The following is a 19,132-nucleotide window of genomic DNA, read 5'->3' as shown; positions in this document are numbered from 1 at the left end:
TAAATTTGTGTGCACAATTAGAGCAACCATACAATTTAGCTGCTTGTAAGCTAAAATACAACTTCAAAGAAATGAGAAGGCTAATTAGAAATGGGACCATGGGAAGACAATAATTTAATTAGGACTGAAATTACCACATGCCTATAATTAGGCAGTTGTGTGATAATTGCAGTGTGGCTAAGTCCAGTGAAAATTTAGTCCTCCGCTGAAATGCTTTACAAGTGGATACAATCTTCTTGAAGATTCAGTGAAACAGAACTGTGCTCTGTAGGATGAGAAGGCTCGGAGTATACAGTAGAAGCAGTAGGGCAGGCTTGGAGCTATATAAACTTGAGCTTGAATCCTATCCAGTTTCTCTGCTTGTTCAATAACCTTGGGCAGTAAGTAACCGGCTGCAAGATTGATTGCTCAGAAAGCAGACTATGAGAGAGTCTAGCAGTCGGGATATTTATGGAGGTGTGCCCTTGGAGCCAACTTGTGGAAAAGTAGAGAAAAGACGCCAGAGTGAGCAGAAGGGAAAGTTGAGTTGGGATGTCTGACTAAAGTCCCACAGAACTCTGGAGCTCAAACAGCTCTTCAATGATGTTCGGCTCTTGATATTCCCACATCAACCGGTCATTGGATGAGGATCACTGAGGAAAGGGGTCTAACCTTGCATGAGTTGCTCTCCGTGGCTGAAATAAATCAAACAAATCGTTGAGGGACTCACAGCTGAAGGCTGTCTGCTAATAGCACTCCTGACCGCAGGGGATCTGGGCACTGTGTGACAATGTCCACTAGGGGAACATTTCTGCAATTTGTTTCCTTTAAAATGGAAGTCACAATACCCAGTACTCATAGGTTTGTCCTATTAGATGGTACCTAATAAATGGTTGCAATTATTATAAATTTCAAAATAGACATCATCTTTTGAGTAGCAGACTAGGAAGTCATTCTACCATTGATTATATAAAATGACATTAAAGTAAAATTTTAGGTACTGAAAATATGTTGAAAATATACAACATGCATCTCCTAAGCAGTAACTACTAATCTCTTTATTATTTATAAACATTACAAAAGGGACTGAGCAGTCAGTGAATAGCATCTCAAGACATTTAAAGGGATTAGTTTCACTTTACTATTAATAGGAAAAGTGCAGCTAATTCCCAGCCCTCAGCAGTTCATGCATGCATGCTGGTGTATTTAATCTGTAGTAATATTCTTTGATATCTTTAAAGTAGCTTTTTGGATGCTGTCCTGTATTATGGCATAGGCAGTAGTTACTGTACCCATGTACAACTGTTGTTTCTGAACTTTTATTAAATAAAATATACCATATCACTGATATTTTTCTGAAATGCTCCAATACTGCATGTCCTTATACCCCAGACCAAGTTTTAATGCATTTTTTCCACTCATAGATTAGTGACTATAAGGAGCTGACTAATTTTTTTAAGTTGATTTATTTATTGAGAGAGAGAGAGAATGCACAAGCATAGGGGCAGAGCTGGGAGTGGCAGGGAGAGGGAGAATCCCAGGCACTCTCTGTGCTGCTCCAGGGCTTAAACTCACGAACCCGAACCCGGAGATCTTGACGTGAGTCGAGATGAAGGGTTGGACGCTTAACCAATCGACTGAGCCACCCAGTCGCCCCAAAGCTGACTCATTTTTTAGTGCCGTTGTTACTCCTTATGTAAGCTCTGATTGTATTTTTTTTTTTGACTATCAGATACAACATTGATATAGACTGAATGTGTGTGTCCCCTCGAAATTCATATGTTGAAACCCAACCCCTAATGTGATGATATTTTAGAGATGGGGTCTTTGAGAGGTGGTTATGTCACTTTTATATAAAAGTGCATTTATACAAGAGACCCCAGAGAAATCCTTCATCCATTACCACCATAAGGACATGGTGAGAAGAGGCCTTTACATGAATCAGGCTCTCACCAGACACCAACTTTGCTGGTACCTTGGTCTTGGACTTCCCAGCTTCCAGACTGTGAGAAATACATTTCTGTCATGTATAAGCCTCAGTCTGGTATCTTATAGCAACTCAAATGGACTAAGTCAAACACTGGGTAAACTGTATGTACTGTATATTTTCCCCTAATTATCTCTTCCTGCTGACTTCTAATATTGAAGCAAAACTTAATTCAGACGCGGATGTCTATAGAAAGTACATTACCAGTGTGCTCCCCCATGATTTAGTATTTTAAATTCTGGGGGAGCCTGAACTCTTTAAATCTCACCTTTAGATTTTGTGAATTAGCACTTTCTCAAAAATATAAACCCATGAAATAAAAACATGTCATGAGAAGGATTCTGTTCTTTCCAGATTCAGAGCAAAAAGACTAGAAGTTTGCCTAATACATTTCTTAGAGCTCTAATGAGTGTAAAAAAATTATTGATTGTTCAATGAAAAAAGTACCTTGAGTATTCCATTTTCTTCATCAATGATGAATTTTAGCTTATTAGTTTTAGGAAACAGCAAAATTATCACTGATATGCCTGATAGCATAGTGTTTGTATTCAATACTGTCACAGAATTTATTAGGTAAAATAAATTGCTAACCATGATGAGATTCTCCTGCTTTGTTGTAGCTTCATAGGAACATAGGTATTTTGAATATTTTGTAATATGTAAAAAGTTGCTCATTCTGTTGAATGATCATAGATGTTCAGATATATTTCACAGTGTTTTCAGTTCCCTTGCATGAAGTCTATACCATTACTGTATCTTGATTAAACTAAATAATTTTATGCCTTAGAACAAAACTCTATTTTTTTCAGCTAAGTTATTATTAAATTAGGTCTACATCATAATGACCAAAGCAGTTGCCACAATGAAGATGGACTTGCCTTGAAAGCCGAAGTTTAATAATAAAGAACATTGGGGGCTGAAGGAAGACAATTTATCTTCAGTTTGAAGAAATAGAAAGACACACATATGATCTTTTTTTTTTTTAATGTTTTTATCTATTTCTAGGGAGAGGGAGAGAGAGAGAGAGACAGTGTGAGCAGGGGAGGGTCAGAGAGAGAGGGAATCACGGACTCTTAAACAGGCTCCAGGCTCTGAGCTGGCAGTCAGCACAGAGCCCGACGCGGGGCTCGAACCCACGAACCGCGAGATCATGACCTACGCGAAAGTCGGACGCTTAACCGACTAAGCCACCCAGGCGCCTCGACACACATATGATCTTAATGAGGATGAAAGCATGCTAAGATAGCACACATTGAAAACAAAGTTGCATGGCAAGAGTGTGACTGTGAATATCATGGCCATGAGAGTGTGTATGGGGAGAAACAACTGATTCCCACACGCTTACATGGAGCATCTTCTCTGCGAAACTCTCTGCATGTCCACTAAGACATGTGCATTTAGTGGACAGTAGAATAATAGTGTTAGAATGGTAGATGCAGGAATTTTAACTGGGAGAGATCTCATTCTTTCTATAGGGTAATAGACAAGAGGCTAAGAAAGTTTAGTGATATTTCTAAGGTAATTGTTATACCCAGATCGCAGTATCCTCACCGACCAGAGACCACCAGGGAGACCGAGTCATGCATGCAAAGGCAAAGGGCTTTATTCCCGGCTTAAGCTCGGGCTCCCAGACCTCACCAACGCAGTGGATCCATGCTGAGAGCCCCGAACAAGGGCAGAGCAAGGTTTTTATGGGGTTTGAGACGGGGGAGTTACAGAAGTTGTGACATGGGAACAGTGATCCAATCATAATTATTCAACATCACTGACAGCGGGTTTAACCATACACATTGTCTAGAGTATTCGTTACTTTCGGCAGGATCCAATTACAACATTTAGAGTACCTTTAAATTCAACCAATTACAGAGCGAGACTCGGGTCTTGTTCTGCGACTAACAGGTTAACTTTAACATTAGGTAACGGGGTCCTATCTATAGTTTCTACCTCCAGGCCTCTCCCTCAGTAATGTGGAGGGTGGTCGTTGGCCTTTCCTGATCGGGTGTTGCAAGGGTGGTTTCTCCTGCCTTGGGCAATGTGTAACTGCCTGATAGTTTCGGGGAAGCTGAAACTCAGGCCTTCTAGTTCAGAGGGGAAACTTAAAGCCTGTCATGGAGTCAGTTTGGTTTAGACATTTAGACTTGTGGCCTTACAGTAATAAAGTTACTTAGCATATTTAGGATCAAAATTCTTACCTTCTGACATCCTAATTTTATACATATTTTCTTCACCATTCTACTTTCTACTACTACGGATATTTCTAAAAATTTAGCATAACATTTTCCTTCATTGGCTTTATGTAGGACATATTACTCATACTCATGTTAACTTACTCAGATCCTAATTCAGCCAACCATATTGGATTCAGAAAACAGTGAGAGGGTCTTTGTATTACAAAATTTTTGAGGATATTACAAAATCATGCACAGAGAAAGTATGTTAGAATAAGATTAGAGTCACAGAGCAATGAAATTGTTTTAAAATGAAGTTTAAATATTATTCATGTATGGTAAGGCAACAGATCAGAAGACGACTGCCATTGAAAAAACAATGTGTACTTTGCAATTCCAAAGAGAAAGAGACAAGCCATGCAGTGCCTTGCAGGATCACATGGGTAAACACCAGGGTCAGTCAACAGGCAGAGGTGTAGGAAAACAATATGAGCAAGAGCCTTTATTGTGGTTTGGCTGGGAAGGAATGGGCAAGGCAGAGTAAACCTTGGCTAGTTTAAATAATTTCAGCAGGCTTTGGGGGGGTAGGAACTGTCCCTAGTTGTCTGGTACCTGGCTCTGGGGAGATTAGGGTTGGGAAATAGTGGTTATAAGAGTCCAATAAAGAGGGTGGGATTGTGGGCTCTAGATTGTTCGGTTTGCAGATGAAAAGCCTGCTCCCAGGCAAGTAGTTTATCAATTCTAGTAATTGGCTAGGCCTCAGAGGGGAGGGGCAGTCCCTTTAGGGTCAAAGCATCTGAATCAGAAACATCATGGTGAATACAGGAACAGAATAGGAAATCTAGAAACAGACCCTAAACGCCTATGTATTTACTATAGGATTAAGAGAATATTTAAAATTGGCATGAGCAGGGCTTTGAAAAATGTAGGATTTACATTTACATGTAAATTCAACATTTGCCTACAGTATTCTAGCTTCTGATTGGTAAAAAACACAATAGCCAAATTCTTATCTCACACTTTTCACACAAATAAATGATAAAGGTGTTTTATGATAGAAGAAGACAGGATTCAGGAGGCTAAGAGGGGAAGATTAGAGCCTGAGGTCCGTGGGTGGGGAAAAACACCTATTTGGGAACAATGCTGGGAGTGTCTGACACAGCAAACCCCTCAGGCTTAAGGTTCCTCTTGAGAATGTAACAAACGCACCTACCCGCCCACCCCCCTTTGGTTTCCCCTTAGGAATTTGACAAAAGACCTAAATGTGGCCCTACACCACCCCTCACACAATCAGGAAAGGACAATCCAGTGTCTAGAGCTATCAAGCCAATTAGGGTAGGACCTGAGAAGGAACAAGGGAGGAGGTATGGGGGAGGGCAGGGCCAGAACCTTATAAAACAAAGACCTTGCCTATAGTCAAGGGCATTCACTTCCAAGTGTCCCCTCTCTGTCAAGAGAGCTTTCCTACTATTCTTCCTTTCTGATCTCACACTCTAATGCTTTTTCTCATTTTGTGTCCACCTCCTCATTCTTCCAAGTGGTGAGACAATGTATCCCGGGTATTGTGGTAAAAAGTCCTGCAACATTTCTACTAAGAAATTTTAAAATCTATTAGAAAATACAGCAGAATAAGTTTAAAATATTGAATTGAGAAATAAATACACCTATTTTATTTTGGCGATGCAGTACCTTTATATGTCATGCATTCAAATTCATCTACTTTTCATTATAATTTTTTCTTTCTAGGGCATTCCTAAAGAGTGTACCACCATTTTTAGATACTGGTATTTGCTTCCTGAATAACCTATATACATTTCCAATTAAAATAAAGAATTTTGTTATAACATTATTATAAATTAAAATATGTCAATTATACCTAAAAAATAAGAAAGCATCATTTCAAACCAAAATTAGGGGTCTTACTTGTAAGATTTTCTCTCCCTATAAAAATAAATAAATTTGGTGTTGACAATTGACTCTGAGTAGCTAGTGTTCAGTTGCTAATGCTTCTAATATAGATGTTATGCAGACTCTACTTTAGCTAATTAGTGCTTAAATGTTTATATTTGTTGTTATAGCACAGAACTTTACTACATGACTGATATCTTATTTCTTTTATCACAGAATATAATACAGATTCCAATAGGCAGCTTCAACCTCTCAAACGAACTACGTAAGGCTGACTCACATAAACTGTCTGATATACTCACTTTTTCCTAGTTAGTCTTATGGACTCTGTTAACATCTTTATGTTTTAACCAAATAATGATTACACAAAGTCCTTAGATACTCTTTCTCTGGATCAGGATCAGTTCCTACTAAAGAAAGCCGTGTTTGGCCTAGATGAAATGGAAAGTAAGTGTGAATTTCTCCATGTAATAGCAAAATGCATAGTCATGACAATTTTCCATTAGACCAAATATGTTATTTTAATCTAGGAGGAAATGTGACAGTCTCCAAAAGTTAGATAGGAACAGTTTATTTTGTTTTCTGGAAGGTGTTCTTAACACTAACTAATTTCTAAATACTGCAGGATTGAGAAGTATCTTGCCCTACTCCAGTAATTCAGCATCACTTTACCCCTCACACAACTGTATAGTTCACATTGCCTAAGTCCAAGGGATAAAAAAAAAAAAAAATTCTCAGAGATTTTCACATAGTATGTTCTCTCAAGGTATACATTTGTGATATAAAATCCCTACATCTTTGAATGTTTTCTTGAGACATTAAAGAACTCCTCGGGAATCCTAGCAGGAATCCTAGTATTTGGATAGACCTATAGAGGTTCTGGTATAGGGAAGGTCTTAGCCATTTTGATAATTTGTCACCAGCAATACCACCAGCAGCATTTTTATAAGAATATGTTCCCGTATTTCTGGAGCAATTCCCTGGGCATTTTAAGGTGTCACAGTTGGTTCTACCGGCGTACCCTAAAGGAGTCCTATGCTATACCCCAGTCGTACGCTATACCCCCATTACAAGAGTGAGCACATATCTGTCCCCATTAATCTATACTACATTAAATAAATTTCTTCAAGAATTTAACACTTTCATTAGCTCTACTCATTTCAAATGAAATAGAAGAATCAAAAAATCATATTTATTTCTTGGGCAGCAGGTTTTTAAACACAGCGAGGTTTTCTTCAGAATATTATTCCTTAATTTTGGTAGTAAACTTCCATAGTCTACCCTGTAATTGAAAATCTTGAAGAATTTCACTTTAAAAACTCCAGAAAAATTTCAAAACACTATTAATTAAGAAATTGGCTTTCAAAAGAAGCTGTTTTTGGATTTTTTTATGCATTTTCTATTCTGTACAATGATTCTCATTACCTCACAAATGATATTAAACAGTTGTTTTGTAAAATTCAGTATCTTAATAGCAATTAAGGCAGATTACACATTAAATAGAATCAGTTCAAGGTACTAAATTAGGAGCAACACCTTTGCTTCAGAATGAAGTAGATGAGAAAGTTCCCAGCCACCTGATAAGACTCCATATGCTACTAAATATGTAAAGCTAGATTGGGAGATGTTTTGTTTTGGATCTGAGGCACTGGCAATTGAGGAATATTTAGCACTAATGAACAACATCAGATCAATTGGAGTTAATTAGCATTTATTCTTCCTGATTCACAGAGTCTTTCTACCATGCTTTATTCAACATTAAATCTAAACATGTGCTGTCATGAATAAAACTGGGGTCTGAATTACCTGTCCTTGGAAAAAATAGGCAGTTGAACACATTCATTAACGTCGATGTGTTCACTTTCCAGGGGCACCAACTTTTTTTTTTTCTGTTTCAAAAGGTATTTCTTTATTCGAAATATGAAATTTCTATGTGATAACATATAATGCATAAAACAGAATATCTGTATCTCAGAGTACCAACTGATGAAATAAAAACCATGGTCTTTTATTTTTCTATTCTTCTTTCTCAACTAACATTTTAATATATTATGAGTGTAAGACAGCAGTGTTTTTAAGGTTACAGTTCATAGGATTATTTAAGTTACTATATTTTGGGTCTTATTTATGGATTTCAAGAATGTCTTATGGTCTGAAATATATTTAGTACTTTCTAAGAGGAGAAAATTATTTCCATTTGAATGGTGTGAATTGGAACCAAAAAAGTTTGTACCCTTAATTTTTTTTTCTATTGTCAGTCTCCAATTTGAATGCCTATTTGAATAAATGAAAGAATGAAAGATTTTTTTTTTTTAACTAGGATGGTTTGTGCTATAGATCCTATGTGATGTTGTCTTCTCCAGATCTCCCTGTACTTTTTGATGTAAAAGAAACTCATATCCCTCGAAACTCACTTAAGGTAGTGTTGAAGTGAGTGGATGGTTTGATTCATTAATGATTCATTTATTAATTCTTTAAATATTGCTGAGTACCTGCTATTCTTATGTAAGAAAAGATTTCTTTGGAAGTATATAAGTGAGACCAAGTCTTTTTCAAAAAACTGTGTAATATATCTTTTAGTTGTATTCAGTTACATTTGGGGAGATTCCTTTCTGAGCTCCTTTACTTAGTCAATGTATGATTCATCAAATGAGTGAATCCACTTACCGAGCCTCAGTTTTCTTCCAGAATTGGAGTGAGGACATATGGGATGATGCATATGAAAGTGCTGTTAAATTTTAAAACTACACATGGTGACAATATTATGTTATTGATTGTTATTATCATTAGGTTGTTATGTCCAGTCAGAATTATTACTATTATATCTGTTAATATCTCCATGAGGTACCCAATGAAAGGTTCTGTGTATTTAAAAAAAAAATTCTGCTAGGTGATAGGAAAGGAGAGAAAGGATGGCAGGAAAATACACAAAATTTATTGTGGTCGTCATCAGTTTCTCCAAGAGATGGTACTAATAGTTTCTTCTTCCTCTCTTAATCTCTACAATGAAAATATTAATAAGGTGATAAGCACATTACTTTAAGCAAAGAGAACTGTAATCTGCATTTTACAGTGTAAGTAACTTATTTTATACCCTCCATGTCTCATCTTCAATAGCTTTACCAACAGTGACAATATATTTTTCCTCTGGGAATTACATTACATCAGCACATTATGCAATAGTATGGACAATATTGTACATAATTTGAAGGAGTTATCAATACTGAATTCAGTTTTTTTCATCTCCAAATGTTAAGAATGCCAAAGTGATATACTGGAAGACAGCAATCCTTATGGGTATAAGGAAAAACTTTAGGCTTTCTTTTTTTTTTAATATAACTTTTAATTTGATAAATTAATTATTATGCTTCGGCTCTTTATTTTATCTTAAAAAGGTCAATTTATTCTCAACCAGAAGATGTCATTCAATCCCCTTTTATCATTGAATTGAGTCTGTTGAAATGATGTGTTCTAACCCACTTTAAAATATGTGTTATTGTCTAGGCCAGAGAATTTTCCCCTCATTATCACCTCATAAAACAACTATGAGAGGAGACTAGGCTTCTTACCCTAATGCAGTTGTAATGAAGTGAAAGTTTTCTGGTTTGCTTTGGATTCTTCCTCATAGAATTTTGCAACCCAAGCCAGAACAGACCTTGGCTCATGTATTAGAGCCTTTTTTTTTTTTTTCTTCTCCAGAAATTAGAGGTTAGAGACTAGAGAGTTTAAATGAAAGCAAAGAATTCTTAAACAATTTGTGGTTAGTCATTTACCGTGTAAATTCATGAAAATCACAAAAAGAAAAATCACTGTTAAGTTTCAAGAAATCATCATAATACTGAGAGCTTTTAACAGATTTAATATAAACATTTCAGAGGGCACTAATGGAAACCCAGTTACTGTCAGTGAGTAGTAGATTCTCAAATTCAGAGAAACTAATTGTGGTCTCAAATATATGTATACGTTGGTGAAGTTTTAATGAACTAGAAACTATTGAAAAGAGAGCCGGCATATTTGTGTTGTAAAATCTACATCTATCTTATTTTAAATTCTACTAAATTGAAAATCATTACTGGTTTAAACCTCACTAGAGAATTCTAATTGGCAATAATGAAATTTTCATTGGACTTATCCAAGAATCTTATATCAACACCTTAGTCTAAAAAGTCATGTGAGTTAATGATAGTCTCTAGTAAGTGTTTAGAAAGAGAAGGAAGCAAAAGCAAATCCTAAAGAGTCATGCCCCTCTACTTCATGTACTAGCTCTTTCTGTAGTATGGATTTTATAAACATGCCCCTTCACTATTCATGGAAAAAATTCTGCTTTCTTAATAACTACCACATTATGAGCTGCTGAAGTCTTTCTTAAGAAACCACACAACCGCATACAAATGTAGCATATAAACTCTGATTTTTAGAGTTATTTCACAGAACAATTTGTACAATAGTGAATACACATACTTTTCTAATTTGTGAAATTTAAGGAAATGTTTGGCTGTACAAAGTTAAGAAAGTTTATTCTTTATTGTATCATTTGCATATCAATATTTGGGAAATAGCAAAGCAAAATGGAACAGTGGGCAAGAAAGATGGGGTATTTTAACTGCACATTTTTTTTTTGTTCGTTTTCTTTGGGGAAAATGGTATAAGTTTATTTTCTTTATGACTTCTTGAGAAAATGCCACTTTATCTTTGAAGATCCCTTATAAGCCCAGAATAAAACTACATTGTCTAATTGTCTAATAGCTATTGTGCTTCAATAACAAATATGGTGTTTATTGAATCAAGGCAATTTAAAACATTTGTGAAAACTTCCAAGGATTGTATACATTTGAAAATGTTGTTCTATGAGGAAAAAACTTGTTGCATATGTGTCAAAGTCAATATAATTTCTAAATAAGTGGTAGCCTTAATATTGGATCAGAATAATCTGCCTAATTTGGAAACAAGAGAGGAAAATATACAGAATTCTTCTGATTTCTGGCATTGTAAAGCTTTAGAAGGGAAAAGCATACCCTCTGATAAGTTTGTTCACGGTTTCTACCGTAAGTTGCTCATGACATGAATTTTTTGAGTACTAAATATTCTCTAAATGCTGTGGGAAAATGAAACTGTCCAACACTGAGGACCTGGCCGTGCATTCCAATCTCTTCAGTGATATTTGGAGGGCAGCTTACTGCCTGGCTAAGGTCAATAAAATATATCACTAAATATGTAAAATAGTCATTTTGTTGGAAATGTGGCTGAATATTGGTGTTTTCTTTTTGTTCAAACTTATGTCTACACTTGAGGACTAAAAATCTCATAGGGATTAGCTCTTTATTTGGCTAAAAACAAAAACAGAGAGAGGAAAATTTTGGATACCTTTCAATTTGTATTGAACATTAAGGATGAGAAGAAGTCTGGGGGAAAAAGAGCTTTACTGACGGTGAATTTATGAAAGAGAAAGGTACAAAGCAACACTAATTTATGAGCTACAGTTTGGTGAAGGATATTCAAGAGCTAATTCCTACAATTCATTAAGTATTTTTATAGGATGATTGATTGCTTTCCTGGTTATTCACTTAGTCATTCATTAATTCTTTCATTTAGTCAACAAATATTTATTGAGATTCCACTGTGTACTAAGAAGAGTGAGAAGTGCTGGAGATGTATTTGAAAAGAAGACATTAACTTTTTTTAAATCATACTTTACATGGCAACTGAAACAAGGAAACAAAAAATGTAATACAGTGTGCAAAATGCTATAACAGGGCAAGTACACAGTATTAAACTTGCCCTCCCTCTCCCTCTCTACCTGACTGCTAGTAAGCTTAAAACCCTTCCACCTGCAATAAAAGGGAATGATGAATCTTACTTCTGATTTTGATTGAGTTTCCTACTTTAATTCGCTCCTTGCCCCAATTTTCATACCTATTTGCTTTGGCTGTTCCATCATTGTGGAATGAGGAAGATATTCAATAAAGAAATAGGAAATAGCACTGCTAATAAGTAGATGTTATCACTCTAAGAATCAGTTAGTTTTCTACTTCAGAATAAACTTTTGTCTTGAGTGATAGCCAGAAAGAGTAGAAAAAGTACAAAGCTTGAAGTCAAAGGGCCTGAATCTCGTTCTGAGATGTTGGAAATCATTTACCCCTTGTGAGGAGAGCAAGGGCAGGAAGTGTAATGGGGAGGAGATAAGGTGACAGGCTGCACTGTCGGCCCCCAGTAAATGTTGGTCAAACCTGACTCTATAATACCTAAACTAAGATAATCAGGGGGTGCCCTGGAGCCTTTCTATTATTTGAATCACTATTTGGGGGCCTGCCCACTTATGTAGATTATGATTTACATTTTTATTTTACTTGCCAGATACGTTTCCAATCATTAAAAGAATAGACAGCACTCCTGAGTCTTCGATAAAATGACTTACCTTTCACCTCACCTTTAGCACCAGCGCTGAAGGCCTCTGACAAAAACGCACTCCATAATCCTTTTGGATGTCACCAAGCATGCACTACACATGGCCTCAAATTTAATACCTTTTCTTTTTAGGAGATCAGCCCATACTGACTTGCTGAACCCTTAGTCTCAGTCCTCATTTCCAATTTCCTGGATGGAGAACACAATTACCTTAATCTTAGTTAGAAGACCAATCCTCCTGATTGAGAAATAAAGAGACAAAACAATGTCTAATCAAAGGGAATTGCTAATGAATGTGTAGTGTACGCTAACAATGGGTAAAGAAGACACTGTTCTACTATTATTGTTATGCTTATCATTATAATTCCTTTTTTATTGCCTATATCTAGGACCAAGTATTGTATTAATACAAGTCCTCTGCCTTTTACTGATATTATCTAAAATGTAACCCTTGCAGTCAAAGATAGGAGTACAACTTCAGGTCGGAATATAAAAGAGTAGACATCAAAATCAATAGATAGATGCAAATGAGTAACTAGCTCTTTAGTCTAATAAAAGAGAGAAAATGTATATATGAGGTGCATTTTATTTTATTTTTAAGTAATCTCTACACCCAGCATGGCGCCTGACTTCACAACCCCATCAGGAGTCACATGCTCCACCGACTGAGCCCACCAGGTGTCGCTATGAGGTGCATTTTAGAGGCCTCTGAAAAAATGGTTCCCCCCACGATTTGGCGGAGCTCCTTCCCTGTAAAGTTCGGGATCACTGAGTGAATTATTTCGGACTTCTGCATCAGAAGCAATCATCCCACCTTTTGGGCAGAAATCTCTTGAAATCTGGTCTGAACATCAGCTTCATCGGCCTTTGAAAAATTTATTCTGTTGTCCGTTAACGTTTTCATATTTTCAGCTTCGTCTTTGCCACCTCTTTGATTTAAATGAAACAGGATGTTTCTTAAATCAGTCCTTTCAAACGGAAGTAAGTCTTTTCTGGTACAGCCCCTGTGCTTCCTTGCCAGAAGATGGAGTACTTGTCTCCTCTCTTGCCTGGAGCTCCTACAAGGCTCTGGATTCTTTCTGCAAGACCTCCTTTGAGGCTCATACCTTCAGTTATAGCATCCTCTCTCCCTTCCCGATTGCCGGTCACCAACTGTCACTCACTGAAACCTCTAGGCTCAAAACCTTTCCTTATAATGCACTAAATTTTATAGCTTCCCTGCCAATGTATTGGACCCCTATTTGCTTCCATCTGCATTCCACAAGAAAGACTAACGACAGCTGAAAAATTAGTGCGAATAGTCCCATGGCGTATATGAACCTACCTGCCGAAGGTGAGTCTCTATGAAGACATAGTACTGAACTTAATCAAAATTTGATTTACTGCATTGTGCTGGGACCGAGTGTCAAAAAACGCTGTCAGTGTTAGATTAGTGTACAAGCAGTTCTACCACTCCCTAGGACTCCTAATAACACATGTCCTTGCTTTCTCCCTCACATTGCTCCTTCTTTCACTCATCCTCCAAAGTGTGTGACTTCCACTTTGCTTGTAGAGTCATTAAACAGTGGTGGCATTCATTATCTTCTTGTTATTTCACGGTGGGTGAGCCATCTCCTTGGTGACACTGGGACCTGCCCGCACAGGAACCTTATTGTCAGTGCCTTCTACACACCCAGTGTGCCAGTTCAGGGCATTTGAAAACCAACTTATTGGAAAGCCATCGAATATATAATAAGAGTTGTGACTACTTTCATTGTATCCTACGTTTGTGGCTGCTTTATCAAGAAAGGAATGCTGGGGTTTAATGGGGGATGAACAATTAACCCTTCCTGGCAAGGATGAAAGAAACTGGCAGGTGTTTTTGTTTTTGTTTGTTCTAATTATTTTGACCACTTAATGTATTAATGAGGACTTCTAGACTCCTATTCTTTTCCACTCCAACATGTACAACTTCATCGTACATGTGGACTTCAAATTAGACATGAAGGACACATTTGACACACCCATGTATACTTATTCCGTCTACGACTTTTTCCATTGTGCCTCCACTTCCCACAGCAAAACCTTAGACTCTGATCACCTAATTCAGAAATATCTGATGCTAAAACCCTGTTCTCCAATGATAACCTCTTTCTTTTCCAAGTCTGTTCCTTCCAGAAAAATCTTCTATTCTCTATGCAAAGTTCATTGACCCCCACCTCATTTTCTCCATCTCTCAATCCCTCCATCCCTTATTTTTGTTCCCTTTTCTTCACTTCAAGCTGTAAAGAACTTCATGATATTCTACTGCAAACAGCTTCAGCCTTTACATCTTCCTCAGTTGCATTTACCAATAGAAATTCTTATTTTGGATGAAAATGAAGAAAATATTTTAGTTAGTCTCTCATAGATAAGCCACTTCCTGTCTACTTAAATAGGAATAAAGATTTGGTAGGCTCCCCTTTTAAAGACTGGAGGAGACCTTCTGCTTCTGCACCTGCTTCCTGTTTCTCTTATTCCATCCAAATCCCTGAGTTTCCTTCTGTTGAAATTGCAAGATGTACTCTATCAAGTAGCAATGTGTCATGCTGGAGGTGGTTTCTCCTTGTTGCTTATTGTTCTAGTACAGTGTTAGCATCTGCTCCTGCTTAATACAGTATCTTCCCACTTTTTCTTTCAAGTATTTCTGAGGGCAACTTTGGGAAGAGTTCAGACTACTTTGATTTTTGGCAAGATTCTTATAAATCTCATTTACGTTAAGGACATTCTTTCCATTGTCTTCTTCCTATGGGGCAATGTGAGTAGCTCTGTAGTAGTCCCCCACCACCTCTATATTCTGTTTTGTTTTGCTGAAGGAATTTCTGATCCACTTCTAAATTGCTTTTTTTCTTAGCATTCAGTTTTTACTGAAAAGAATATACTGTCAGAAATCTGTTATGAATTTATCATTTTGTAATTTCTATTAACCATAAATATTTGAAAATTTTATTACTTTATTAAATCATCAACTCCTTTCCTTCCTTCCTTCCTTCCTTCCTTTCTTCCTTCCTTCCTTCCTTCCTTCCTTTCCTTGAGAGTGGTGGGGAGGGGCAGAAAGAGAGAGAGAGAGAGACAGAATCTAGGTGCAGAACACAATGTGGGGCTTGATCTCATGACTTTGAGATAATGACCTAAGCCAAAATCAAGAGTAAACACTTAACCAACTGAGCCATCCAAGCACCCTTGGATCTTAAATTTCTTATTTTTCCTGGTCTTTTGAATTTCTTTATTATAATTTTGAATCTAGTGACTCTATTCATTAAGACAGGTTAATATTCCTCCCCACATAATTCCATATTCCATTTGGTTTTTTGCTGTATTTTGATATCTTCACCCAATGTTGAATAGACTCAAATGCACATTTTGTTTTAATCCTGGCTCTTGAGTTGTAAGTTTTTCTGGGGAGAAAAGCATTTGAAATGGTTACACTTTATTTTTTTAAAATTTTTTCAAAGTTTATTTATTTTTGAGAGAGAGACAGAGCATGAGTGGGAGAGGGGCAGAGAGAGAGAGGGAGACACAGAATCTGAAGCAGGGTCCAGGTTCTGAGCTGTCAGCACAGAGCCCAATGAGGGGCTTGAACCCATGAACCATGAGTTCAGGACTCAAACCCACAAACCGTGAGATCATGACCTCAGTCGAAGTAATAAGACGTTTAACCGACTGAGCCACCCAGGTGCCCCTAAAATGGTTACATTTTAAATTCATTCTAGCCAGTTCTCATTGGATTCTAAAGCTACTCTCAATCTTTTACTCCTTCTTTGATCATCAGCTAGACCAATCATTCATCTTGCCACAAACCCTCAAATGTATATAATATCACATTTCCCTGAGCAGTTACCTTCAATTCCCACTATATCGAAAATTTGGATAAGAACTAACTTCAGATCTTTTCCCTATTGTTCACTTTCTCCTTTTGCATAAACACCATTATTTTTGCCCTTTTCCCCCAAAAGTCAGAAAAAGAAAAAAGAAACCACTTCTTTTTAAGATGAGCATTCTATTTGTGATAATTGATGCCATGTTGTTCTCTGGAATCCTTCTTCAACACTTATCTCACCTGTCTAGCATACAGACTTACTCTGTCCAACTCTTTCTCATCAGTTTTTGAGTATTTCAGCTTTTCCTCATGCTAGCACTTCCTAGACCATGATTCCTCTTCAATACATCACCGGTTGTCCAATTTTCTGAATGCCTGACATCATTGACATAGTTCACTCAGTGTCTCCTCTCACTTGCCATTTGCAAATCGGCATTTTGATCATCTTCCAAAGGCTATGATCTTTTCTCCTACTATCCCTCCCACGTTTGCATCCACTGTTCTCTCTCCTTATACACTGTAGCGATTTCAAACACTCGCCACCATTTTAATTTTCACTTCCATGAAAAAGACTATGAAACCTTTGTCTCTAGGTGTGTCTTATTACCTAACCCTCTGACCTGTGTTTTCACTGCATTCTGAAATGCCTCTCATGGGGGAGCTGGAGCACTTTCAAGCTCTACATGTTGTCTCTCCTTCAAAACAGTTCTTTCTGTTTTCCTAGTCTCTCACGCAAGACTACCACTCTCTCTTTCTTCAGACAATTAATTCCTTGACACCGTCAGTTCTATCTTTACAGTATCTTTGCATCCATCCCTCTGGTACTTTAAAAGCATAGATTAGGACCCTATTCTCACTATAAATAATATTATACCTATTCCTCACCTAAGAACCTTCAGTAATATTCTAAAAAGAAACAACACACACCAAAACAGGAAGAACAAAACCTAACTTGAGCAAAATGTCATTATCTCAATCAGAAGAGTTCATTTCCTTCCTATACTTCAAATTGCTATCAGTCTCATTATTTCAGAAAAACTTGAAAATAACCTAATCATGAAGAAAGCGATTCCGAATATTTTTCCCTGTAAAGCACAGGTAATTACCTAAGTACAATCATAATAACTTTTTTTTTTACATGGCAGACAACACAAAGCATTCTGAGTAAAACTTCATTGCTTATCTCCCAAGAAAAAATCCTTTCTAAAACTTAATTTTCTCTATATAAATTGACAGGAATTGTTGTCCTAGCTCTCACTCTCTTCCAGCTTCTCTCTCGTTCTCTTCATTCAGAGTTTAAAAGAAAGCATATTTTTGGTAGATTGCACTTACAGCGAGGGGAAAGATTAAAGCTTTGAGAGCAGCCATATGGGATGCTTTCCTGAGACAGGAGCGCAGAGAAGAAGAATTCTCAAAGCTCCTCTAAATCGTCAACTTTCACATCTGTGCCCCACTATACTTCTGTGTCTGAGTGCACCTCAAATGTAGAACTTTTAGAGGAGGAGAAATTGCTGCAGTTCATCTGTTCAAGAAGGCTAAGAATTCTGAACCTAAGAGGTAGAAGTAAAAGTAGAAGCAGAATAAGAGTCAGTGAGAGTGAAATAATCTCCTCACACTGAAAAGATGTCACGGACATGTCCCAGCGTTAAGTGCAAAGGAAGAGCCAATATAAGTGAAGAGCCACAGCACTGATACTGTGCATTGAATTCCTCCTGAGATGTCACATGACAGATGAACTTATGAGCGTGAACCACAGTAAAGATTCGAAGATCAGCTTTCTTTGTTTAATCAATATGGGAGGAGGGAAGCCAGATGTGGGAATGTTCATTATTGTGGGGACTCCACTACTAAGGAGTCTGTTTTCAAAATGTCTTTTACCAAGAATCCAACATGGGAAGAATTCAGTCCACAGAATTGTTCCAAAATAATAGTTAAATGGCTATCTGCTTTTAATAAGAATTTGATATAAGTTTTTTTACAACTGGTGGTGGTGTAATCTGTCAAGTTTTCACCATTGATAGGGGATGTAGCAGAAGGTCAAGCCAAGTAATGTCTGTGCCTCAAATCATTGATCTATTTGTATATGTCTCTCCCTCCCTTGAGATGGGGAATGCCTTAACAACTTATTTACTCTTGTCACCTATTGTGTCTGGCACGGGGTCTTGTATAATCAATGGGCTCCTACGAAAGTTTTAATGTAATTGTTTAATGTTCTTAAAATTAGAAAGATGAATTTTACTCATAGGAATTGCTGCAGAAATGAAATTCAAAACACAAATTCTTGAAATATTGCAAAATCTCTTCAAAATCTCAGTTTCTGTGCTGTTACATATTTTCTTGCCAGTGAGTCTAGTGTTGCATCTTTATATAGGAGCATTTGGGGATGGGTTAGTAAACTTTACTCAGCACTCTGTTGCTGCCGTATCTGAAAATGGAAAATGATATGGCCCTACTTTGGACATCCAACAATTTCCTTTTGTAGAGGATTCATAGACTAAGCCACATTCGGATAGACAAATTTTTATTATTTAGTTTGTTAACTATCAGACATTGAAAGGTAGAGTATATCATATCCATTAAGCATACTGAATAAATATCAGTGAGGTGAACTTCCTGTGGCTTTAAGTATTTCCTTTAGACTAACACCTCATCCATTACTTTAACATGTCCTTTTATTCTTTGTAAGTCCTTTAACTTGCAAAAACTCTCAACCTTTCAATTTTCCTAAACTGGATCTGATGCTGCCATTTAAATCACTGTATTTTTCTTGAGGACATTATTTTTTTGTCTTTATTTGCCTCTGGATTTATTCATCAATTCATTCAAAACATGTTTACTGATTACCTT

This window comes from Crocuta crocuta, unplaced genomic scaffold, assembly GCF_008692635.1.
Source record: "Crocuta crocuta isolate KB4526 unplaced genomic scaffold, BGI_CrCroc_1.0 scaffold141, whole genome shotgun sequence".
Taxonomy (NCBI): domain Eukaryota; kingdom Metazoa; phylum Chordata; class Mammalia; order Carnivora; family Hyaenidae; genus Crocuta; species Crocuta crocuta.
The sequence above is the reverse complement of the archived record's forward strand: the minus strand, read 5'-3'. Positions refer to the sequence as shown.